The 26,344-nt window shown below is 39.5% G+C and overlaps 1 long non-coding RNA gene across 1 annotated transcript in view; it reads right to left on the bottom strand.

The window, feature by feature from the left end:
• Positions 1 to 25,996, bottom strand: part of LOC131895784 (uncharacterized) — a 60,701-nt gene extending 34,705 nt beyond the window's left edge. Inside the window, exons 1-2 of the long non-coding RNA XR_009375269.1 lie at positions 25,860 to 25,996; positions 4,966 to 5,063 (exon numbers count right to left, since the gene is read on the bottom strand). This is a non-coding gene — a long non-coding RNA (uncharacterized LOC131895784). The remainder of the gene's footprint in view (positions 1 to 4,965; positions 5,064 to 25,859) is intronic.
• Positions 25,997 to 26,344: the final 348 nt, after the last annotated feature.

Below are 26,344 nucleotides of genomic sequence, written 5' to 3' on the forward strand. Positions count from 1 at the left end.
CTCTCTTGGGAAGGTATGGTATGGTGGTAAGATAAGGTTAGTCAGTGGCTATTCACTATTTCTCTGATCTCTTCAGCTATTACCTCTGTATTTGGCTCTGTGTTTCTTATTTAATAAGACCATTTAGAAATTCTTCTATACATAACAAAGGCAACTATCTTCAGAAAAAGCAATTAGAGCCTTGCTTACAGACTCAGAGGTTTAGTCTAGTATCATCATGGCAGCAAGCATAAAAGCATGCAGGCAGACACTAGAGCAGTAGATGAGAACTACATTCTGATCCATCAGCAGTGACACTTGGCCTGGCTTGTGCTTTTGAAATCTCAAAGCCCACCCCAGTGACACACTTCCTCCAAAAAGGCCACATCCTAATATTTTCAAGCCTATAGGGGCCATGCAGTCACACCACCACACATTCACACATACAGATACTTTAATATCTATAGATTATATGATTATATAAGTATTAGAATGTCACTTATAACATAATTCTTAATTTTTTTCACTAAATACATGATATCAGTTAACATTAATAAATATGCAAATTATCACTTTAATGGCTTTTTAGTTTTACTTTACATTGATTTACCCCAAGCTAGTTAACTGACTTTATCAATTCTTATCTATGGGCTTTATTCTTGCATTTTGTGTTTTCAGGTTTGTACTCACACCCTAATGCTCTTCCCTGGGATCCACCCTAGCTATACTATCAATCCTTAAGGGTACAAGAATGACCCTCAGCTCTTGACAGAATCAGTATTCTGGGAGTGATTTGGTTGAAAGGGAAATTCCAATTCAAAGAATTAAACAAAAATATAATTCATGCCACCAACACCATTGATAATATGTCCCTGAGCGTCTATTTCTATGCTCCTCTGAATAAAGTATTGTCTTCTGTATCACTGAGGCTTGTCCCAAAGAAGTTAAAGCATGACTCATGTAGTTCCTGGAGTGAATTGGAAAGAAAGCTTGAGCTGGGAATCGACTTACTGTTGTTTTCAGGTCTGGCCCAAGTGCAGACTCCATAAGTCAATCACAGGCCTATCACAGGCCTATCACAGGCCAATTACTGACCCATATTGGACCAATCATGAGCCTTTCATGGCCCTCTCAGTAATCTTTTCTCCCACTTTCCCATTGCATCAAGCTTTGAACTGGTTAAAATACAGACTTCCACAGGAAGGCTGCCCTTCTGATTTTTATCATTTATTCACTGGAGCTTATAAACTTTTATGCTGTTCTCTATGACATCTGTTATTTCTTATTACTAAAAGCAATTTATACTCATTGCAGAAATTTTTTTATATTTTTGTCATTGTATAAACTATATATGTGGCTATATTATAAAGAAAACAAATATAAACCACACTCTTATCATCATCCAGCTTTACTTTTTCAATTTATAAAGTCATATTACGCATATGGCTCAAAAGTCTGAATTTTCCCTTAAAATATAATTTACCCTTTCTTGTCATTGTAACTTCTATCATTAATGTAGCCAAAATATAAAAATTACCTCATTATTACTTATTCAAACTATCATTCTATACTTTTTTTGTTAGTTTTGAAACTAGAGATTGAACCTTGGGCCTCCTTCATTTTGTAATGTCTCTCATTGGTAAGATTTATCCTGCAGGTTCTAAATAAATAAGGGCTATTGAGATGGCTCAGCAGATAAAATCAGTTATAGCCATGTCTAATGAGCTGAGTGTGAGCATGGAAGGAGAGGACCCACTCCTGAAAGTTGTCCTCTGAATTCCACACTCAGGTTGTGGCATGTACACATACAGACAAATATTTGTTAAATTTTTGTTTTAAGTTAGGGTCTCAACTGTCCTGGAACCAGACTGACCTGACCTCAGAGATTTTCCTGCCTCTTCCTTTTTCGTGCTGGGATTTGGCACCACACTTGACTATGGATGTAATTTTGTTTTGGTTAAAATAAAAGGTGAACAATTAGGCAAAAAGGCAAAAAAAGGCCAGACAAAAAGCCAAGACAGAGGCCAGGCTAAAAGGCCAGGTGAAAAAGCCAGGCCAAAAATCTAGGAGAAGAGTGGGGTGGGGGTGGTGCACACCTTTAATCCCAGTACTCGGGAGGCAGAGGCAGGTGGACCTCTGTGAGTTCAAGGCCAGCCTGATCTACAAAGTGAGTTCCAGGACAGGCTTCCAAAGCTACACAGAGAAAGCCTTCTTGAGAAAAAAAAATCTAGGAGAAAAATCTAGGCAAAAATTAGGTGTACAAAAGCCAGGAACAAAGGGTAAGTGAAAAGTGTGGGCATAAAAACCAAGTGAAAAACTCTAGTGAAATATCAGGTGAAAAAGTTGGGTACAAAGTTGTGAATAAGGATAAAGTGTAATGTTTTATATGTATGAAATTGTGAAAATGAAACCTATTTCTCTGCATGCTATACCCAAAATGTAAAATGAATTAGACTTATGAAGAAATTAAAAGAATATTAACTGAATAACAAAAAAGGAACACAAACTGTAGTAAATGGTATAACTTAATTTCAAAAATATAAAAGAATTAATTTGTGGATGCAGATACTTCTTCCAAGGACTTGACCTTTGGTATCTTTCTTCCAAAGGTCTCATAGAACTGAATGGGACATCATGGGTCAGTGGTGGAAGGGCTCAGAGATAGTCAAAAGAAGTTGCAGGGTGTGGGGCACAGCAAACGTTCTAACAGTGCTATCTACATGGGTAGTTTGTAGAATATATTCATGCTTCTCCTAATCACAAAGGGACTAGGCCTGATGTGTGTAAGGTCTGTATCCCCATTCCCAATATCCAGAACAATTATAGACAGTGGAATGTACACTCTGAAAGTCTTGATCTCTTCCTAGTATTGCTCTCCTAAGAATATCTGTGGCTGCAGAAAGAGAACCAATTTGAGTTGCCCAGATCTCTCAGAAGTCAGTCTGGCTCATCAACCCAAAGAGTTGGGTATCTGTCATTTTAAAAGATAAGCTCTTGAGTAATTTTTAAAAGGTGGTAGTTTTGCACACCTTACATCCCAGCACTCTGGAGACAGTGGCAAGCAGATCTCTGAGCTTGATGCCAGCCAGGGCTACAGAGTAAGTTCTAGGACAGCCAGGGCTACACAAAGCAAGCCTGGCCAGGAAAACCAAAATATAATAAAAACAGAGTTTACAATTGTCTCTTTTGACACAAATTGTAAAGAGCTGAAATGTATATCCTCAACCATGCTTTAAATATGCATCTAAAGGACACTACTGGTTCAGTTTTCAGACCCCAATTAGTGGCTAAAAACTGTCTTTAACTCCAGTTCCAGGGTATTCAATGTCCTCTTCAGACATATGCGGGCACTGTATGTGTGTGCTGCACAAACACGAATAATACATAAACATTTATAACATGAGTTTACATGAATTAAATAAAATATGCAGTACAGTATTCATTTCTTCACCTAAGTTGAATAAGAAGAGTACTTGACCTGAACTTTTGTCCTTTGCTACCATTTTTCTAATGCAGGCACAAAAGCTAAGTGAAAAGTCTAGTCACAAAGACCAGGCAAAAGGGCCGGATCAAAAATACAGAAGAAAAATCCAGGCAAAAAACGCCAGAAACAAAAGCTAGGAGTGAAGGGAGTGGCAAAGTCCATGCACAAAGGTTGGTTGAAAATCCTGGTTAAAATGCTCAGCAAAAAGGCTATGCCAAAAGTCTAGGAGAAAAATCTGGGCTAAGACCAGTACCAAAGGCGAAGCAAAAATCCAGGCACAAGGTCCAGGTGAAAATGCCAGGCAAAAAGACTTGGCCAAAAATCCAGAAGAAAAATCCATGGAAATAATCAGGGCACAAAAGCCTGTAACAAAGACTTCACAAAAGTCCAGGTGGAAAATCCTAGTGAAAATACCAGACCAAAAGCCTGGATGCAAAGGACATGTGCAAAGTTTTGAATATGGACAAAATATCATGTCCAATGGTGAAAAGGCTCTGAGAAGGTCAAAAGAAGTTACAGGACATGGGGCATAGTAAACATTCTAGGAGTGTTCATGAGAACCAAAGTTACATTTTAACTTTTAATTACTATGCCTAAGAGATCCATGTAATAAAAAATGCCCCTGATCTGCAAGCCACTTGCCCAAGGACAGATAGTTCATGAAATGCTCGAGGCTATTGTTTATAAGAGATAACAAGCTACATGTTTTCACTTCCCTGAACAAGTTTGTTTGACCCACCTGCACTGATGTGCTTGATTATATGTGGGCAGGAGGTACATAGGCAGAAAATGTCAGGATATAGGCTTGCCCTTGATTGGACCTGAGGGGAAATACAATGAATTATGGGTTTTCCTTCTTAAGCCCTTGCCATACTTGAGTCTGGGCCATCTTCTGGAAAACTAGAGATGGACCTGGCCAGAGCTCATCCACCTGGCCAGTATTTAATTAAAATTTACTTCAAATTTGGCTTTAAATTGTGGTCTAAATGCCAAAGTGAAAAGGAAAGATTCTTGGTGGTGGTAGCAAAGAATATCTAATATTATTCATTGTGTTTATGATTTTGCTTACTTATAGGATATTCATGTACGAAATGACAATTAGGTTATCTACTACATCCCAAATCAAAAACACTCTGAATAGCCTGATTTAAAAAATAAAAAAGAGGTGATGTCAGAACATGGCTCAGGAATGGAGACATGTAAGAAGAATTCTGAGTGCTTGTAAGAACACTCCAAGAAAACAGGACAAGAGTCTTCTGACTCAGTTTCTTCAAAACACAGAAATGTTCTTATAATGTGTTTTCGTGCTCCCTCCAGGCATAGCAGAAAGGAGTGACTTATTTCAGGTTTCTTGTGACTCCTTGTTAATATTATAATCAGATGACGTGTACATTACATCCTTCCTGTGTTTCTAAAGAAAAATGTTCTGTCATGCTTATCCTAACTTTGTCTTTGTATACAGCTTGAACTCATGTGAACTTTACTCATAAGAACTTTCTTACCCTTCAGAAATTGTCTGACGCTCTGGATAAAGATGCAAATTGCATGAGACTTCAGTCTGCCTCATTTATTGGCTCCATTCTCCCAGGTCTTGCAGTCTCTGAAGTAGTGGCAGAGGACAAATATTTAAGTTACATGTGCATGGAAGGGATCACAAGCATATATGCCCCATTTTAAAATTGACAGCACTATATGGACATCTGTGTGTTTAGCCATATAGTATTTATTTCTATGTATACAATCTTATCCACACATCTATTTATATATTTATAGTGATGTGCATATGTATTTATAGAGGGATAAATCTATGTGTCTATTAATATGAAAACCTTTCATTACTCAGGGGAAACTGAGGAATAAAACAACTTAACAACCTAAGATAAAAATACCTACATACATACACTTACATAGGAATTTACTGATGTATCCTAAACATAATATTGGGGCATTGTGCTGTGCTCTAGTATGCTGTGGCAAGCTGTGTGTATATTCCTCATTTCTTCTGAGTAGTTTTTTATTTCATTCATTTGTACTATTGTTAGGTGAACTGTATTGCAGGTATTGTATTGTACAGTGGGCCAAGATGAATGGTGATTATATATTGTCTGAATTCTAACTCCCAAATTATTCTTTTTTTATATATTTTTATTTTATTAAAGATAGATTTTTTTCTCACATAATATATCCTGACTGGGGTTTCCCCTCCCTCTACTCCTCCCAGTTCCTTTTCATGTTCCCTCCTGTACCAATTCACTTCCTTTCTATCTCTCATTAGAAAATAAACAAGCCTCTAAGGGACAATAATAAAATAAAATATAAGATAAAACAAAAGCTGACACATTGGAGTTGAACAAGACAAACAAAAGAAAAAGAGCCCAAGACAAGGCACAAAAATCAGAGACCCACTCATTCACACACACACAGCTATTCCATAAAAACACTGGACTGGAAACATAATATATATGCAAAGGACCTGGTACAGACCCATGCAATCCCTGAGCCTGCTGCTTCAGTCTTTGAGAGTTCATATGAACTTTGATCTTGTTGACCTCAAGGGCTTTGATTTCTTCATGTCCTCTAAGACCTCTGGCAATTGCTCTCTTTCTGCCTCCTCTTCCCTAGTGTTTACTGAGCCCTAAAGAGAGAGATTTGAGATATACCTTTAGGGCTGAATGCTCCAAGGTCTCTCACTCTCTAAATAATGTCTGGCTGAGGGTCTCTGTATTTGTTCTCATCTGTTGCAGGAGGAAGCTTCTCTGGGTCTTGGAGTAGATCAATTCCCATCTTCCTGAGGAACCACCACACTGATTTTCATAGTAGCTATTCAAGGTTGCACTCCCACCAGCAGTCTTCCTCTTACTACAGTATCCTCACGATCATAAGCTATCACTTACTGATCTTAGTCATTCTCATGGGTATAAGATGAAATCTTAAAGTACTTCTGATTTGTATTTCCCTGGGGACTAAGGATGTTGAATATTTAATTTTTAATTGGGTTATTTGTTCTCTTGATATCTAGGGTTTTTTTTGAGTTCTTTATATATTTTGCATATTTTTCTCTATTGTATGTTAGCTGGTTAAAAAAAAAATCTTTTCCCATTCTGTAGGCTGCCACTTTGTCTGAATGATGTGTCTTGCCATGCAGAAGCTTCTTGGTTTTTTGAGATCCCATTTGTTAGTTTTTTTTTATTTTAGTGCCTACACTGACAGTATTTTGTTCAGAAAAACTTTTCCTGGGCCAATGAGTTCAAGGCTATTCCTCACTTTCTTTTCTATCAAATTCAATGTATCTGGTTTTATGTTAAGGTCTTTGATTCATTTGGAGTTGAGTTTTGAGCAGGGTGATAAGTATGAATCAATTTGAATTTTTCTACATGTATACATCTACTTCATGACCATTTCTTGATAAAATGCTATCTTTTTTCCAATGTGTGTTTCTGGGTTTCTTTATAAAAAATCAGGTGCCCATAGGTATTTGGGTTTATGTTTGGGTATTCAATTCAATTCCATTGATCAACATGTCTGTTTTTGTGCCAAAACTATGTTGTTTTTAATACTATAGCTCTGTAATACAACTTGAAACCAAGAATAGTGATACTCATACAGTTCTTTTATTATTCAGGATTATTTTAACTATTTTGGGTTTTTTGTGTTTCCATATGAAGTTGAAAATTGCTGCCTTTTTTAAACAAGAGATCTAGTGTACTGACTAATGAACTAACAAGGTGGCTGCAGCCTTGGGGGAAGGAGCTGCTAAACTGGCAAAGCTATCACTAGCCTACTCATCATACACCATCAGAGATCTAAGAAGGATAAATTTCATCTAAGTAAGCAGCTTAGCCCAACTAAGCTTCCAAACCTATTAAAAATGACAGAGACATCCAGGCAGTGGTGGCGCATGCCTTTAATCCCAGCACTGAGGAGGCAGAGGCAGGTGGATCTCTGTGAGTTCCAGGCCAGCCTGGTCTACAGAATGAGTTCCAGGACAGGCTCTAAAGCTACACAGAGAAACTCTGTCTTTGAAAACCAAAAAAGAAAAAAAAAAAAAAGAATGTTTAGGCCCAGTGCCTAGGGTGTGACACCTTGCACAGCCTTGGTGCAAGGGGGAGAACCTCGGACCTGCCTCAGTTGAATGTACCAGGCTCTGCTGACTCTCCATGGGAAACGTTGACTTAGGAAATGTGGGGATGGGGGTGGGTTGGGAGGGAAGAAGTCTGGTGGGTTGGAAGAGGGAAGAGGGGGGATCTGTGGTTGGTATGTAAAGTGAATAGAAAATTTCTTAATAATAAAAAAAAAGGAAAAAAATGACAGAGACTTACCAGCTGCCTAGATAGCTACCCCAGGTTCCTCCATCGTTATTGCGGTCAGAGGTCCCAGGCAGCATCCATCTTTGGCTGCCAGGTCCAGAAGATCTGACAGACTTTCCTGTGGAATAGGAACTTGGAGGGACTGGCCTATTTTGTCTAGGCAAAGCTGGACAATCAGTTCCCCAGTGTCCTGCTTGTCCACAGTCTGGACAGGGTCTTGGCAGCAGTTGAGGTGAAGGGCAGTTTTTCCACCCAGTACCCAGCTTTGCCACGTTTAAAACAAGCTCCAGGTGGAGTTCTTCTGTGCCCATCATCTTCTTTGGGGGATATGGGGGTGTCTTCAGGAGTTAGCATGACTCTCTATCACAAAAAGCTTTTTAATAACAGTTTAAATGCCATGTTCTCAGATATCTGAAGTGTTTGAGAATCATTATCTATTAAGCATATCTAAAGTAGACAAATGTTGCTTGTTTCTAGATTTGTTTTAGGCTTAACTTTGAAAACATATAGAAGCTAAATCTGAATGTATCAGAGAATTTGACTATTAACTTGTATGTCTTAATTATCTTTAACCATTTTATAAGATTTGGATTTTATAGATTTATCCCTGTTAAGTTTAGCCTTAGAAAATATGAATTTCTAAATTGAAGCTCTTTTAATACCAAGACTTTTTAACTAATAAACACAGTCCACAAGGAGACTGGGAACTTTCCTGATCCTTTTATAGTATATCATGATAAAACATAACAGTTCTCTGCATGACTCAGTTTACCAAAATAGCTATAGTTTAGCAATATTAGCAAAAGCAAGGAGGTTAGACACACATCCCTAAATCAGTCTCTGTTAGCCTGAAAAGAACTTAGGTAAGGAGAGGTACAATGGTATTTTCTCCACCCATGACCTTGGGCTATACCCAAAGGAGACAGTGCTTTCTGCCATTGTACATGACCTCTGATAAGGAGATGGAGAAGGGTCACATGTCCCTTCTCCTGGATCTTGCCTACTACAATTTCTGTCATTTCTGTCAACTGGTGAAGTCCTAATTTTCCCTTTTGAATCAAATCAGAGATCTTTTCTATACAAATCTTTAACTTTTTACTTGGTTTACATGGTACAAATATCCATTCCAATATAATATCTTCCCTCTGCATCAAAATCCCCGTGGGGGAGTGTCTAGAGGGAAGTATGATCAGAATGCATTTAAGTTCTGGATTCACACGATCCACATGCCCTTCGCCTATTGTCTTTTCTACTAGAATCAATTCCTTCTCAGCTTCAGATGATAATTCTCTTGGACTATTTAAGTCCTTGTACCCTTTTAGAGTATTAGCCAATTTTTTTAGTCCATCTTTAGGTATTCCAATGATACCCTGTAAGTTGGAAATGCTTCCTAATAATTTTTGAAAATCATTAAGAGTCTGCAATTGATCTCTGCCTGAGTTGTACCTTTTGGAGTCTAAATTTTTGTAGCTCTATCTTATATCCTAAGTAATTAATAGAATCTCCTCTTTGTATTTTTTCAGGAGCAATTTGTAGTGCCCAGCAAGGCAAAACTTTCTTTACTTCTTCAAGTATGCTTTCTAAGGTACCTAGCTTTGGATCAGTCAATAAGAGATCATCCATATAATGATAAATTATAATAAAATATAACCACACAAATTATCTCCAATGGCTTTTGCATAAAATATTGGCACAGGGTAGGGCTATTTAACATTCCCTGTAGAATGACCTTCCATTGATATCTCTTGACTGGCTGGGAATTGTTATAATTAGGTACTGTGAAGGCAAAATTTTCTCTATCGTTTTCTTTTAAAGGTTTGGTAAAGAAACAGTCTTTTAAGTCAATAACTAATATGGGCTATTCTTTGGGTAGCAGAGAGGACAAGACTATCCCACTCTGAAGGGAGCTCATAGGTTGAATTACTTTATTAATAGCTCTCAGATCTGTGGCTCAGCAGTTAAGATCACTGACTGATGTTCCAGAGGAACCAGCTTCAATTCCCAGGCCATCCGAAGTTCAATCACACCAGGATAAAAAATAAAATAAATAAATAAAAGAGAGAAGGTACCTTGTGACCCTTCTCCAACTCCTTATCAGAGGTCATGTACAAGGCAGGAAGATAGGAATACCTCAGTCTCTGGTGTATAGCTGTGGCCCTAAGTTTTAGCCTTTTATTCATCCATTTATCAATATTATATATTAATAAAGACATTATAATAAAAATATTTTATAAATTTAAAGTACTCCATCGCCTTATTAGTTTAAACATTTTTAAAAGGTATTCTTTGAAAAAAATCTAGTTTTTTTTAGTTAAATGTTTTATAAAACTCCAAAATTTCCTCTTTAAAAAAGTGTAAAATCTCTCAAAAATAAAGTATTTTTTACTTCAAGAGGAAAAAAACAGGGCACGATCATAATCTAGATAAGGCAAAAACCAAGCTGCAACAGTGCAAACAATTTAATCAAAAACTGTTAAGGTTTGTAACTGGGCTCTTTTTAGGAATTCCAGCCCCATCACACACTTGCAAACCTCAGTTGTTCCCCATGACTCCTTCATATCTTAAAATGAATACCATCTTAGTGACTCTTACGTTATAAAGTTTGGCTGCCAGCACAAGGTACATTCTTGCATATGAAGGTATGGAGGTGTAGTTTTGATACTTCATTATAAGCCTTGTTTTCAATGCAGGACAGGAATTATACAAAAATCCATCCCAGTTTAAAGGTACTTTTGGAGACCTGTTGTCTCCCAGGTTAGCCTATACTGTGTGGTTGCCTTAGTCAAGATGGCAGTGAAGCCACATGACATCTGCCCTCTCTAACCCTAGCAAAGATGTCAACCAACCACATGTGGCTTATATTCCAGAAGAGAATCATGCTACATGATTTCTTTAAGATTATCTAAGCACAGACTTTTAATTATCAACCTCAAAAAAGTTAAACTGAAATTGTTTGAATTTGGTTAATTTGGGGGCTTGAGTTAAACAGAAGTTATTTAGATTAGGTTAATTTGGGGGCTCTGATGTAATAGACAAAGACAGTAGTTGCTGCAGGCCGCAGGAATATATCATAAGAACTCAGCTGGTTATGGCAAAGTCACTACCTGGAGGGATCAGGGAATTCCTCCAGAGGAAGCCAAATCCCAAGGAGTTTTTGGTGTTACTTGGCTTGTTATATATCAGCTGTCTTCTGTTATGCAAATCATGTGTGCCTTCATAGTTTTCCCAGTTGACTTTTCCCTAAGAAGGGCTAACAGTGTGGACTGATCACTCTCTGGACATATACATTCCAGGTATTTGGAGAACTGCCTCAGGAAAGGCTTTCCCTAGAATCAGATATCTCCCTTGGCCGCTTTCAAGGACTAGCAATACTAACAGTCCACATGCAAGTCTCCTGATTTAAGACAAATTCCACAAGGAGACACCGCCTAGGTCAGGTGGATGTTCAGTAATAGCTTTACAAAATTTAGCTCAGACCCTCCTTTCTTACAGCCTTACTAACTTTATAGACCTCTAACTCCTTATCTAACCACTTCTAGAAATATTTGGATAACCTTCTGGGCTGACAGCTATGCTCAGCCAGAACCCCAGTTCAAGCCTCCCTGTAATTATCATCATTAGCAGCATCCAGCCAGGTCCATCCCCAGATGGAGGAGAGTACTTTATCAGAGATACCTCTGTATTCTCTAAGAACAGACTTAACCATCCAGGCTACCTGTTTGAGAAGGCCTGGCAGATGTGCTAATTAAGCCTTACTTCCTCCTTTCCCAAACCTTACCTCCAGTTCCAGATCTCCCTTTAACTATCACCAGAGGCATCTAGCTGTACACAGGTTGCCTAGCGACTGAGCACACTTTCCCCCACCCTGCAGAAAAACGGCAGATAGCTTGGACAGATAGGAGCCACAGGAAAAAAGAAGACAGTTTTATTTTCTCTCATTGACCTAGCAACTTATAGATTCTTAACATTTTCTACCAATCACGTTTAAGATTATAGTTGAGCACATAAGAGCCCTCTTCTTAGATATTACCTGAATTCAGCCTTTAGTTAATTCATTTCCCCATTGGTCACTTCCCTTTGGGGTTGCAAATGATAATTAACAGTTATTTCCTCTCAGTGTGATTCTTATCACCCCTCCGTTTGACCCTGGAAGCCTGGTTTTATATACCAGGACTTCCAGGGCACGGAGAGTCAGAGAAGAGAAAAGAGTATGGGAGAACTAGACAGGTAAGAACTTGAGAGGAACAAACAGAGATGGGGAAGAACTAGATTGAAGGGCTAGAAGGAAGTACTAGAGAAATGAGATGGAAGATGAGGAAGAGCCAGATGAGGAAGTACTAGATGGGGAAGAACAAGATGAGGAAGAACGAGATGAGGAGAGAGAAGGAGATGGGAGAAAAGATGATATGGGAAGGAACAAGATGGAAGAGAACATAGAAGGGGCAGAACTAGATGAAGGAATTAAGATAGAACCTAGAGGGGACCGCAGACAAGTGTAGAGAGAAATCAGGCTAAAAATGAGCTAAATATGAGAGCAGAATATAAGCTTGTAACTGACACAGAATAATAAAGTATATGGACTAAGTAGTTTCCTGTACATAGATTCATTTCTTCTCATCAAAGATTAATTATCAGCTGGTTGTAGATTCTTCCCAGACCCTGGGAGGGGACTATCAAGGGGCTAGACCCCCCATAGTCCCCGATAAGTAGTGACATCCTAAATGCAATAGAATTCCATCATTTATCCAGTGGTAACTCTTGATCCCCTTGTATTCTCTGATTCTGTTTCCTCATTTAAAAAAAGAGATAAATTTAGTATAAGGCATGATTAGCATGATTTCAAAGCCAGTGCCTCATAAATTTATTATTTTAAATTATTATAAAGTTAAATAATATGAATAAACATGTGACAAGCTGCCAAAATGAAGCAGGCATGTTCATATATGGCCTTCTTAAAAATAAATAAGAAGATATTCTCAAAAATTAACACTTTAACACAATTTGTTGGAATTATTTTTTCTGGGTTTTTTTTTGTTTATTTGTTTGTTTTTCGAGACAGTTTCTCTGTGTAGCTTTGCGCCTTTCCTGTATCTCACTCTGTAGACCAGGCTGGTCTCGAACTCACAGAGATCCGCTTGGCTCTGCCTCCCGAGTGCTGGGATTAAAGGTATGTGCCACTACCGCCCTGTTTTTAATGTAAGAAATTTTAATGGAATTATCCAGATGACATTTCCTCTAGGAATTTAAAATGGAGTAAAAGAATCCATTTAAGATTGAATAATTAGTAGCCTCTGTCACCACTCTAGAGGCTATGGGACCTAGGAGAATGGGGCTTAAAAATGAAGCAGACTAAAGTCTCATTCAATAGCTAACTTTATTTAGAGCATCAGACTATTTGTATTCTGAGTGTTCAGCAATGTCATATGAGCAAAGTTCACATGATCCCAAGCTGTAAATAATCACAAGGACAAGCTGTGTTTGGCTCAGTAACAATAGTAAGATAATGGGGAAATCTGAGGCAAACTCCACTCCTCCTATTTGCTACTCCTGGGAGGAGCACACAAACACATTGCAAGAACAATGCCATATTTTGAAAGAACTGAGGTCACAAGACTCTCATCTTGTTTTCTTAGAGTGTTCACACCACACTCAGAATTCTCCTCCCACAGCTTTATTCAGATACTGTGTTCCAACAAGGCTCCATTGTTGTCTTATTTTATTGGGTATAAATGTTAAAACATAAAAGCAAAGTGAGTCATCTAAAAAAAATCAACTTTATTCTGTATGATACCATCACTAACAGTAAACATAATCTGATTTAGTCCCTTTTTCTCAAAAGCACTGTTTTCATTGTTCACTCAGACTCTGAATTTTATTGTTTTCATAGTAAGGTAAAACCTCCTCTTCCTCAAAATTAGGAGGATTCAGTGAAAACAGATAGTTTTAAGTGTGAGTTTTAGGGTAAAATATGTCATTAAAGAGCTTGGCGACTTCAGGCAGTTTATTTGGAGTCATGAGTCCATGACTTAATTTGTTTACATAGAAGTACCTGCAGAATTAGGCAACTTGAAAGACCTTACTGTGTCCCATGATGTGTCAGCTAAACCTTTTCTGGACAATAGGAGAGATGTTTTAGATGTTGTTACCAGCAAATTGGGGGTTTGTGTCTCTCTTAAAATCCTTTAGTTGAAATCTGCCTCTGCCAATGTGATGGCATTAAAAAGCAAGATGTAGAGAAATTATTAGATCATTAGATTGGGACCCTTACAAACAGAATTCCAGCCCTTATAATAGAGCATCCAGAGAGATCCCTTGTTCCTTCAACTTATGAGGATGTAGCAGGAAAGGGCCATCTACAAACCAGGAGTGGGCCCAACAAAGCTCTCCACTCTTCTAGCACCTTGCCCTCCTCAGACTTCCCAGCCTTCAAAACCATCAGAAAATTAATATCTTTTGTTTGAGCCACTTCTTAGTCCATGGTACCTTTGTTATAGCCAACTAAGTAAATGAATTCAGATAAATATATATTGCATTAGGTATCCAGATACAAGTTCCATATTTCTCATAGTTCTAAAAGAAATGCTGGCAAAGCTTCATGGAAAAGATTAGACATTTCCAAAAGGGGTGTGTTTTGAAATATTTGCCCCGAGTTGCCACCTCTGCCAACCTGCCAAGGCATTCTGCTTCTACACAAACTCTAATTGCACTGGAGCAAGTGAAGACCGAGTAGTGATAAACCCATAGTGCAGTAGGTGGACCTACACCTGTCAAACACAGGCAACAGAAAGTACACTCAGTGGGGCTGGGAGGAGAGAACATGAAGTTGAAAAGGGAATATGGTTGAGGGTTAAAGGAAGAATTAGAGGAGAGGGAATGATGGTATATTTTATAAAAACACATGATATGTATGCATGAAATTTTCAATTAAACAATACTAACATTTATTAAGAAGCTTAGCTAAATGTTAGTCTAAAGACTTAAAGCTAATTAAGTATTTAGAACTGAAAAAAATTAGAACTGTAAGTTTACTTATGCATTGATCCCTTATGATTTTGTAATATAACAAAAATTCATTATAATTAATCTCTGAAGCATATTATAATTTCATTGAACTAAGCACAATTTGTGTTTTTAACCTTGGACAAATCGTCTGGGTACATAAAACTAATATAGAATGTTGTTCAAACTTTTAAAATTATTTATTTTATTTGTGTATTTGTTTATTTATTATGTGAATGTGTTGATAACGAATGTGTGGGTTTGCATAACATGGCAAGCACGTGGAGGCCAGAGCACAACCCCATAAAGTCAGTTTCTCCATCCACCTCTGCATGGCTTCTGGAATCAAACTCTGGTTGCCAGAGCTGACCAGAAAGTGTTCTTACTCTCTGAGTCATCCAGCCAGCCCTCAAACTTCTATCATGGGAAATTATAGTCAAAGTTTGTATTTGCTAAAATACAGAGCCACCTTTTTTTTTTTTTTTTTGGTTTTGTTTTGTTTTGTTTTCGAGACAGGGTTTCTCTGTGTAGCTTTGCGCCTTTCCTGGAACTCGCTTTGGAGACCAGGCTGGCCTCGAACTCACAAAGATCCGCCTGCCTCTGCCTACCGAGTGCTGGGATTAAAGGCGTGCGCCACCACCGCCCGGCCAGAGCCAACTTTTTTTTAACATGGTAATAAGCTCAGAGAAAAATGTATAAAAATCTAAATGCCCTTCTGTCTGCCAGGGGAGAAATAGCTGCAGGCGGTCTGTATCCCTCTGTAATCTACCCACAGGTGTACCCAACCCTCTCACACACAAGCTGATGTGTACATACAGAGGAAGCAAATTAAACATTCCCCAGAAATTCAAGACAAGATTGAGGAAAGTTCTTACAAGTTTTTAAACAGCTGCCCAAATGAAGATCTGTAGAAAGAATCTTATCAGATGTGACATGGACTTATCAGCTGCTATAGCCACTAAAAGCATGGAGTCCCTGTGCCTGTGCCTCTTGTGGAAGACACAATGGGGGTGTTGTTAGGTTTCAAACCTGGAACAAATGGCTAAGGTGTCCATTTAACATATCAAAGAGGACTCTGGCTGCCAGGTTCTCTCTGAATCCCTCAGTTCCTACCTGTTACAGGGCCCTGCTGTCTGGCAAACCCTACCCCTTACTCTGAATTCTCCAGCCCAGAGTGCTGGGTTGCTCTTCCCTATATAATCCAACCATTTTGGTTTCCCACTAACTTTGTACCTTTGGACCTCCTGTCTGCTGCACCTGGTTCCCCTTTCTCTTCCTTATTCCTTCCCCTTCCCCTTCCCCTCTTCTAACATGTCACAGCTCAGGGTCATATGCACTCTGGACTCTCCCAGATACCTCTGACTATGTTTATGACAATAAACTTTCCCCTCCACCATATCTAGGAGCAGTCATGTCCTTTCCTCTTTCTTTCTTCTCTGTCTCTCTCTGTCCTCCTCTCTCCTCTCTCCTCTCTCTCCTCTCTCCTCTCTCCTCTCCTCTCCTCTCTCTCCTCTCTCTCTCCCCTCTCTCTCTCTCTCTCCTCTCCTCTCTCTCCTCTCTCCTCTCTCTCTCCTCTCCTCTCCTCTCCTCTGTCTCTCCTCTCTCCTCTCCTCTCTCCTCTCCTTTCTCCCTCCTCTCTCCTCTCCTCTCTCTCTCCTCTCCTCTCTCTCCCCTCTCCTCCCCTCTCCTCTCCTCTCTCTCCCCTCCCCTCCCCTCTCCTCTCTCTTCTCCCCTCTCCTCTCTCCCCTCTCCTCTCTCCCCTCTCCTCTCTCTCCCCTCTCCTCCCCTCTCTCCCCTCCCTCCTCCCCTCTCTCTCCTCCCTCCTCCCCTCTCTCTCCTCCCTCCTCCCCTCTCTTCCCTCCCTCCTCCCCTCTCTCCCCTCCCTCCTCCCCTCTCTCTCCTCCCTCCTCCCCTCTCTCTCCTCCCTCCCCTCCTCTCCCCCCTCCCCCTCCCCTACCCCCTCCCCCTCCCCCCTCTCCACCCTTCCTCCTACCCCCTCCCTTCCCCCTCCCCCTCCCCCTCCCCTCTCTCTCTCTCTCTCTCCATTCATTCATCTGGTGCCAAAACCTGGGAATGGCACAAATGAGCTCCCTTCTGGCAAACTCAACCATTCTGAAGTAAACTGTTGATCTGAGTCTCCTAAGGTATGTATGGAACATTTGTTTCTGCTGGCTTCTGTCACCAGCAAAATTTGATTCCAAATTCTAGAGTCTGATTCTTCGGCTGCTGCTTCAGCTGCTGCTTCCCTCTACCTGCTTTCTGACTGCTGCTCTCCTTGCTCTGGCTTGCTATGCCCTCCACCGAAACCTATGTACATCACTGGTTCCGGCACCTACTATGCCTCTGGCCTGCTACACCCCCATGGTCTCTCTAGCATCTTCCTGAAGCTGCAGTCCTGCTTACAGCAGCCTGGAACTCTTTTCCTTGCTTCCTCCCACTTGGAGCTCCATAAGTGTCTCTCTGGAACCTGGAGCCTGCTACTATACCCTTTTGGGCAGCCCACCATATGGGCAACTTTCTACACTGTCTAGGTCTCTCTACTAAAGATACTTACTGGCTCCCTTTCCCTGCACTCTCCTAGCTTTCTCTCACCTTCCGCCTTCCCTGTAGGAACTACAGAACACCTGCAGTACCACTAGGCTTTATCTTGCTCCAGTCTGCAGTCTGTCAGCTTTAGCTCTCAGCTCCCTCCCTCCCACCTTCCCTTCCTCCCACCCTCCCTCCCTCCTTCTCTCCCTTCCTGGACTCAGATTTTATTACTGCAGCTTAGATCAATGGCCAAAAATTGACACACTTGATTTCCAAATTCGCAGATTGTAACTTCTGCCACTAACTAATGATCTCAAAGTCTCTTATCTCTAAGGTTCCACAACTTCCAACTCTTAAATCTTTTATCAATATGATTTCTCTTCACTCGGCTCTCAAAAATCTCTTAAGACTATGCTTAACTCTGTCTCAGGATTTATAAATTCCTTGGGTATAGTTTAAAAACTATAAAATCTGTAATAAAATTTGGCTTTAAATTTATAACAAAAGGCTTATAGTTAAAAATCTCTACATGGGTAAATATATATATATATATATTATATATATATATATATATATATATATATATATGTGATTCAACTCTTGTCTAGAATATACTGTGTATATAACTTAGATTCAACTCTTGTTTAGAAAAATAAATGTTCTTACATGGCAACCATGTGGCTCTCTATCTTGGCAGATAACCTCATCAAGATGTAAGCAGCCACATGGCAAGAAGCCATCTTTACTAAGGTTAAAGAGCAAAAGCCACGTGGCTTCGCCATTTTAAGATGACTACATAGCATACAGCAACAATTATAACATTTCTCAGTCCTACTGAGCCCTTAGTTTATTGTTGTATCTCATTTTAGACTAAGAAAACAACAGGTCTCTAAAATATTTTGGATTGGTATGAATTTTTGTATTATGAAAAAATTTAAGGTTATAAAGGTCTGTTCAAATTAACAAAAGCTGACTTAGAGATTTACACCTTTCTACTTATGTCTTTGTTAACGTTCAACATCAAGCTTCTAAAAAAATTTAGATTAGTAACATCATATGTTTGATAAATAAGGTATATTTGATAATCTAGGGTTATAAATTCCTAAGGTCATATTAGTATTTGTCTAGCTTCTTTGTCTGTGTTCACTTTGTTAAGCTTTAGCTATTTGGGTAAACTAAGTCATGCAAAAAACTGTGATAATTTGAGAAATCCACAGGAGTCTGCTTAAGGAATATTAGGAAAATTTATTAGGATAAATTGAGGAAATAGACTCATGAATTCAGAACCGAGTAGACAGCTGTCCTCTGATCTGATCAGGAGCAAATCTACCTGGCAGTTTGATTCTTTGGGAATTTTATATCATGTATTCCAATCCCATTCATTTCTCAGTCCCTCCATATCTGACCTTCACCCTTGTAGTGTCCCCCACAAAGAAAAACTAAAAACAAAATAATAAAAATAAGATAAAAGTAAAAAAATTAAAAATTCAAATAATTAAAAAATAAAACAAGACAAAAGAACCACCCCCCTCCCAAAAAATCCCCACTACACTCCTCCATCTTTCCTGCCTCTCCATCACCTCTTCATTCACTTTAGTGGCATTGGGAGCTGCTGTGTATCATGCAGTATACCCTTTTGTCCACACAGCTTTACTTGCAAACATTCATTATTTAATGTATTATTGGTCAGGTTCAAGGCCTCTGGCTTCTGGTACACCATCAATACTGGACTCTTACCGAAACTCCTCTCAGGTGTGTGCCATCACTCTCTGGCCTCTATGTCTAATCTCTATGTCTAATCTAGTGGCTGGCTCTGTCCTCTGATCCCCAGATAAATTTTATTGCTCTGTCCTCTGATCCCCAGATAAGTTTTATTGGGGTACATAACATATCTCTACAGAAATTTAAAATCTTGAGTTTGTGACTATTTAATAGTAGTCAGCACTTACCAGTGCTAAAGTAATAGCTTATCAGAGCTCCATTGATTGTTAAAATTCTGAACTTTTTTTGTTTGTTTGGGTTTTGTTTTTCAAGACAGAGTTTGCCCTGGCTGTCCTGGAACTCACTCTGTAGACCAGGCTGGCCTCTTCAGATCTGCCTTTCTCCACAGGACATGAACCGCTCTGCCTTTCTCTCTCTCATACCCCACCATGTATTTGCTCAGGTTTCTTCTTCCCACATAGCACAAATGGTTCTGGGGGGGGGGGGGGGCGTATGTATATCCATCTCCACCAGCTCAGGCCTAATGGTGCTAAGCAAGGCTTGTGGACTCATGATATTCTATCTTGATGCCAAAAGTAACTCAATTAAATCTTCAACTCAAATTTTAAGGCTCAAACTTAACAGGGATAAAGCTCTAAAATTCTAACTCGTAAACTATTCATTTAGTAACGAGCTTTATTTAGCCTCCTGTATGTGTTTTCAAGCTTGAGCCTAAAATCAGGTATACTTAATAGATAGATAGTCCTCCCCATAATGGGCAGAATTGCCTCCTCCTAGTGGGAACCTATAAAGTCTTCAAAGAAGACAAATGGAATGTGATGACTCCACCTGAATTACGGTAGCACTAACCACTGGGAAAAACTGCCCAATGCCTTGCCTGCTGGGAAGACTTTGCACAAACTGTGGACACTTGGTGGTTGATTGTTCTAATTTGCCTGGCCAAAGTAAAGTCAGTTTTCCCAAGTTCTATTACAGGAAAAATTCTCAGACCTGGGTCTGACAGCTAAAGGCATATACTGCTCTGTATGACAGCTGAAGATAAAATGCTGTTCTGTATGATAGCCAAAGATGGACCACTTCTGTCCCCAATAACTGCAGGAGCATAGGGTCTAGGTAATGTGCCTCTGTCATTTTAATTGATACATAGACCATTTGGATTATACTTCCAGCTATACTTTATCCTTCTCAGATCTCTAACAATATTGACTAACTGTAGCTTTAACAGCACAAGTTTACAAGCTCTTCTGCCAAGGTTTCAGCTGCCTTCTCAGTTCTCTTCATATGTAAAAATCAGGCCCCAGGCCTCACTTACTTAGAGCTTCTAGGCCTCCAGCTGAGAAAACAAGTTTATTCTGCTACCAGACAGGTCCCAAAGTAACTTTTTGAGAAATGTTTCAGACTTCTTTCCCTTGCTGTGCTATTGTTAAGACTTCAAAAGTTCAGGATTTTAGGTTGGTGGTGGTGCACACCTTTAATCCCAGCACTCTGGAGGCAGAGGCAGGCAATCCCTAAATTTGGGGCTAGCCTGGTCTACAAAGTGAGTTCCAGGACAGCCAGGACTACACAGAGAAACCCTGTCTTGAAAAACAAAACCAAACAAAAAAAAGTTCAGAATTTTAACAATCAATGGAGCTCTGATAAGCTATTACTTTAGCACTGGTAAGTGCTGACTACTATTATCATAGTCACAAACTTAAGATTTTAAATTTCTGTGGGGATATGTTATGCACCCCAATAAAACTTATCTAGGGATCAGAGGACAGAGCAATAAAACTTATCTGGGGATCAGAGGACAGAGCCAGCCACTAGATTAGACACAGGCCAGACAGTGATGGCACACACCCTTAATCCTATCACATGGGAGGCAGAGATCCTGATGGATCTCTGTGAGTTCAAAGCCGCACTGGGAACAGAGTCGGGCAGTGGTGGTACACACCTTTAATCCCAGCACTTGAGATCTCATGCCTTTAATTGGAAAGCACACATGCCTTTAATCCCAGGAAGTGACATGGCTGGGGGGAGAACGGTATATAAGGTGTGAGGAGACAGGAACTAAGCAGCAGTTCAACTGAGACCCTCTAGGGTGAGGACTCAGAGGCTTTCAGTCTGAGGATTCGTGGAAACAAGATTGGCTGAGGAGTTGACAAGATGAGGTTGACTGTGGCTTGTTCTGTTTTTCTGATCTTTCAGCTTTTACTCCAATATCTGGTTCTGGGTTTTCTATTAATAAGACCTTTTAAGATTCATGTTACAAATTTCCTTTGGTTTTCTTCTAAGTATAGACTTAAAAGTGCTTCTCATTGTGATAAAAACATCCATCTAATCTCTATATACCCAGTCTTCTGGATAGAGAAAAGAGTGTTCATGCTTTTAACCCAAAATCATTTTGAGTCCTCAAGCTTTTACTATGACTCGAAAGTGAATCTACTGCCTTTTCTACAGTGTGGATTTCAGTACAGATTGCAAACATTGGTAATGCCAACATACCCAAAACATTTGTCTTTTTTTTTTTTTTTTTTTTTTTTTGTAAACTTAAAAAACTCTTGTAAGCTTCAGGGAATTGACTTAAATCTACTTCTCACAAATCAAATGTACTGCCAACCAACAGCTTGTTTTCCCACCTGCCTGTTCCTTCTATTCCTGAGGGTAGGATATCTCTCCCTCTTTCCCTGGTCTTGGGACTACTCTCCCCCAACTACCAGGACCATAGACCTAAAAGTTTCAAATTTACACCTAAGAAAAAAATTTCCCCCTAAACTTCTTAGCTTTATCTTCTCTCCCTAATCTATCTGTCCCAGCAGATTTCAAATCAACTACAAATTGCTCTAGCACCAGCTCCAGGTGTCCCCTCAAAATCTGCATCCTGGACATCTTCAAAGCAGCTAGCCCCAGGTGGTCCAGCCTCACAAACTGCTCCAGCTGCTGCCTAGCCCCAGAAGGTCCCTCAGAGTCTGGACATCAAGTGAAATAGCCTGCTTTTCCTGGGACTCTGGCTGTCAGGTTCTCCCTGCATCCCTCAGTCCCTTCCAGTTACAGGGTCTGCCTGGCTGGCATACTCTGCCCCCTACCCTGATTCTCCAGCACATGGTGCTGGACTGCTCTTCCCTATATAATCCAATCATTTTGGTTACCCTCCCTTCTGTACCTTTGGGCCTCCTAGATGCTGCACATTGTCACCCTTTCTCCCCTTTTCCTCTCCCCTTCTCCTCACATGGCCTGGCTTAGTCTGGACTCTCTCAGATGTCTCTTGCCTCTGGCTTTGCTCTTCCACATATCTACAATAAACTTTTTCCTCCACCATACCAAGGAGAAATCCTTTCCTTTCCATTTTATTTCTTTGTTTCTTTCATTCATTTGGTGTTGATATCTGAAAATAATTTTCAAGATTAGTCAGATAGGGAAAAGATTTGTTATTCAAAGGAGGCAAAATAAAGGCTTTGAAGTAAACTCAGCAAAGCAAATAGGCTATAAACAGAGATACAGTCACCTCACAGTGGAATCCTGTGTGGAAGACTCATGACACCACAGGACCATGGGCCTGCACAACAAAGGGATCTTGAGTACATCACAGTAAAATGCCATGTATTATTGACAATTGTCTCCCCTCAGTAACCGAAGAAAACTCTGTTACTTACACCAAACTAATTTCATTGTTTTGCTTCAGTCCTGAAAAGGCTACATTGAGGGAGAATTGGAAATGATTAGAGCAGAGGAAAGAGAGAATTTTAAGCATTTGGAAAGCCAGGTTGTTTGATTTCTATGAAGCAAGAGTCCAGCTGGAATGAGCAAAGTTTGTGTCATTTTTGAATGGGTGGTTGTATTGAGAAGAGGATCTAAAAGATGCAGCTATGCCTGTAATCTCAGACACTCGGGAGGTTGAACCTGGTAGGAAATCTATAGCTCATTGGGTATATGCCCTTAAAGGAATGCTACTTCTTCCCATTCCTTTCTTTTATTTCTCAGCCACTGTGAATGTGAATAGCTGCGTTCTATTATCTTCTCTCACCATAATGTTCTATGCCATCACCAGCGCAAAGCAACAGGAACAATTGGTTATAGTCTGAAACCTCTAAATTGTGAAACCACAATTTACTCTTTGTAAGTTCATTCTGTTAGGCATGTGTTGTAACAGCAGAGAGCTGATAACTATAGAGGACACTAGACTACCTTTAGCCCCTCACCAATAATTGTTTCTTAACCCATCTCTGTGTCAAACTCAACATCTATGACTAACAGATATAACTTTGGGTGATGCATTAACCACCATCTAAAAGGATAAGGGTGTTGGGCTGGAGAGATGGCTCAGAGGTTAAGAGCACTGACTGCTCTTCCAGAGGTCCTGAGCTCAATTCCTAGCAACCACTCATCTATAATGAGATCTGGTGCCCTCTTCCAGTGAACAAACATGCAGGCAGAATACTGTATACATAATAAATAAATCTATTTTAAAAAGAAAAAAAACATGTTCAAAAAAAAAGGATAAGGGTGTCATTAAATATATCTGAGACCTATAGCTGAGATTTCTTCAGCTTTGCTGTAATCACATACTTAATGCTTCCACAAATATATTTGAAAATACTCTTAACTAATGACTTTCTTTGTTATAGTAACTATAAAAATTTCATAAACTTAGAACATGGAATTTGGGATAATCTCAATCTATGTCACTGAACCATGGTCACTAATATTTGGTTTCATAATAAACTATCTCTTATCCCCTGTGAGATGAGAGGCGGGGGGGGGGGGAGTTGCACAAATAATTGCTTACCTCTGGAAAATTTAGGTAAGTTAATCAAGGAGTTTCTAACAACTAGTGGAACCTAACCTAGCTCATCCCTCTTCAAGGCTGAAGGCACAAAGATAAGAATAAGATGCATCTTGCTTTCAGCTTTTTAGATCTATTTTACAGATCTATTCTAGATCCCCAAAGGGGACTGACATCCTCTAGTCATTGTCTGAAACCTTCATTTATCTGGAGCTCTAGGAACCACAGAGCCTTGTAGGCAGATTGCCCCCTCAAGAGATCATCCTTGACCAACTCAGTATTCTGGGTTAGTCCTCTAACAATAAGGACTTGATCTTCAAACTACCTCATAGAACAAGAACTAAGTTAATGATCAAGCCAGCCTCATTCTTCCAAAGCTGGCTCAATGGGCATTCTTCTCTCCTATTACTCCCAGTTATCAATTGAAAGCTACAGTTCAGGTCAATAGCTTAAAGAAAGAACTTAACTGAACCCTTATCCACAACATGCCCACAATTACTAAATCCTTCTCTTTTTTCACCATTTCTTGTCTTTTATTTCTCTTTTATTAGCCTGCTAGGATGAGTAGCTGAGCATAATTCCATGTCTGGGGTCTTGACAAGAAAGTCTAGGAACAAATGATAAACTATGGCACATCGAGACAATGAAAATAAACAAGCCATGAACAAACATAGAGGAACTTTAAATGTATATTTATACATGAAAAAAGTATTATGTGCTGTCTATGTCTAATTATATGACATCCTGGAAATGTCAAACTATAGAGCATTCAAAGAGCATTGGTTACCAGGGATTAGGCTGGGAAGATGATCAGTTGGTGGAACACAGAGAATATCAAAACTGTTTGGGGTGACAAGAAGTACTTTTTTATGTCACAGTCATTACTTTTCAGCCCCAGAGATGTCTATATGTACCCAGTTTAGTTACTCACAATGAAGTAGCAGGATTTACTACTAACAATAATCTGTATTTGGCAACTACTTATAAAAAGGGCAAAGGTGAGAAACAGGAAAAATTACCAGACCAGTGGATAAAATTTTGAAAAAAAAAATCTGAGTAAAAAAAATTATGAAGCAATATAAAAGGAGGTACTCTGTTATTCTCAGAAGAAATTGACAGGGAGTAAAGTCCGTAGTAACACTTATTTGTACACAAAGAGGGGCATACATGTACAAACATACACACAGTGCACTTACTCTGAATTAGACACTCTTCTGAGTATTTTACATAATTGGTTTATTTAGTTAGGAAGAATTATTATCTACATTTTTCAGATACAGAATTGGAAGAGAAGCATGCTTAACTGGCTTCCCAAGGTGATTTAGCTGATAAACCAAATTTTTTTAGTAGTATAGGCACTTAAAATCAACTTTTGCTAGAAACCATGGGCTCTTCACTTGGACCTACAAAACAACTAAAAACAGGATGAAAGTTGGACATTTTTTCCTTCATTTTACAATTATCACCTTTATATTGGCCATCCTACTTGACTCTACATAGGCATTGTTGTCACTCAAGGAGTATCCATCTACAAACCAGTGAGACCAAAGCCATCTCATTCCATTCCCCTTCAAGGCAGGAGGTCATTGGCCTAAATCTGTAGACAGTTTGAGTTCTAGAAACAACAAAGTCAAACAGGGCAGACCATGCTCCAGATGGAGACAAACATCTGTGCTAATAAAGCTGCACCTTACAAGAGTCATCATCCCATGGGAACCAGATAGATCACCTCAGGCAGTAAGGACTTCAGCATCTCACAGAGCCAGAACTAGAGCAATGGTCATTCAGCCCACACACACCGTGACCATGATATGTAGCTATGTAGACCCCTTCCCCATCCTCCCTACCAATTTTTCCTATTTCCATCTAAAGTCCATGTGAATACCAAGAGAATGGAAGACTCATCCAAAAGATGCTGAACCCTTCTGTCTGTTGTTTTTCCCAGTGTGCTACACTGAATCTCCTTTATCTGCTTCTCACTACTCTTGCACATTTGGACTGGTGGGGAAGACTCATCTTTAAGCTACCAAAGCTGGGGTTTTGTCCAAAGGTCTAGTTTCATAGATTTCCTTACCCTTACTTGGGGTTACTGGATTCCCTTATTATTTTTCCAGGGTGGCCACATTGAATAATCTCCTTTTTCTTCTCTTCACTATTACTTACCACTTCAATAGGCACACCGGAGACAGCTGGCCAAGCCTCTCTTGCTGGGGTTCCAGGGTCAGACATTCTAAAGTTCTCATAACAATAGATACATTTGTTACATATTATTTCAATATTAGCTGAGGACATGATGTGTCCGTTGCACCATATATGACTTTTGTGACTTTGGGTGACACTATTACTTTGTGAAATCTAGCAGTGTTAAGACTTCAATGTCCATCAATGGAAGAATCCAAAGTTAGTTTTGAATTAGGAACAGATGCTAAAAGGAAGGCAGGTTCCTGACCTAGACCAATGGATAATGACAAACTAGAAGATAGATTCGACAAGAAAGCACATATTATGAGTTATCTAGCCAAAGTTGGTAATGCAAGAAATGAAAACAAGAAAGATGAA

This window comes from Peromyscus eremicus, chromosome 19 (assembly GCF_949786415.1).
Source record: "Peromyscus eremicus chromosome 19, PerEre_H2_v1, whole genome shotgun sequence".
NCBI classification, from domain to species: domain Eukaryota; kingdom Metazoa; phylum Chordata; class Mammalia; order Rodentia; family Cricetidae; genus Peromyscus; species Peromyscus eremicus.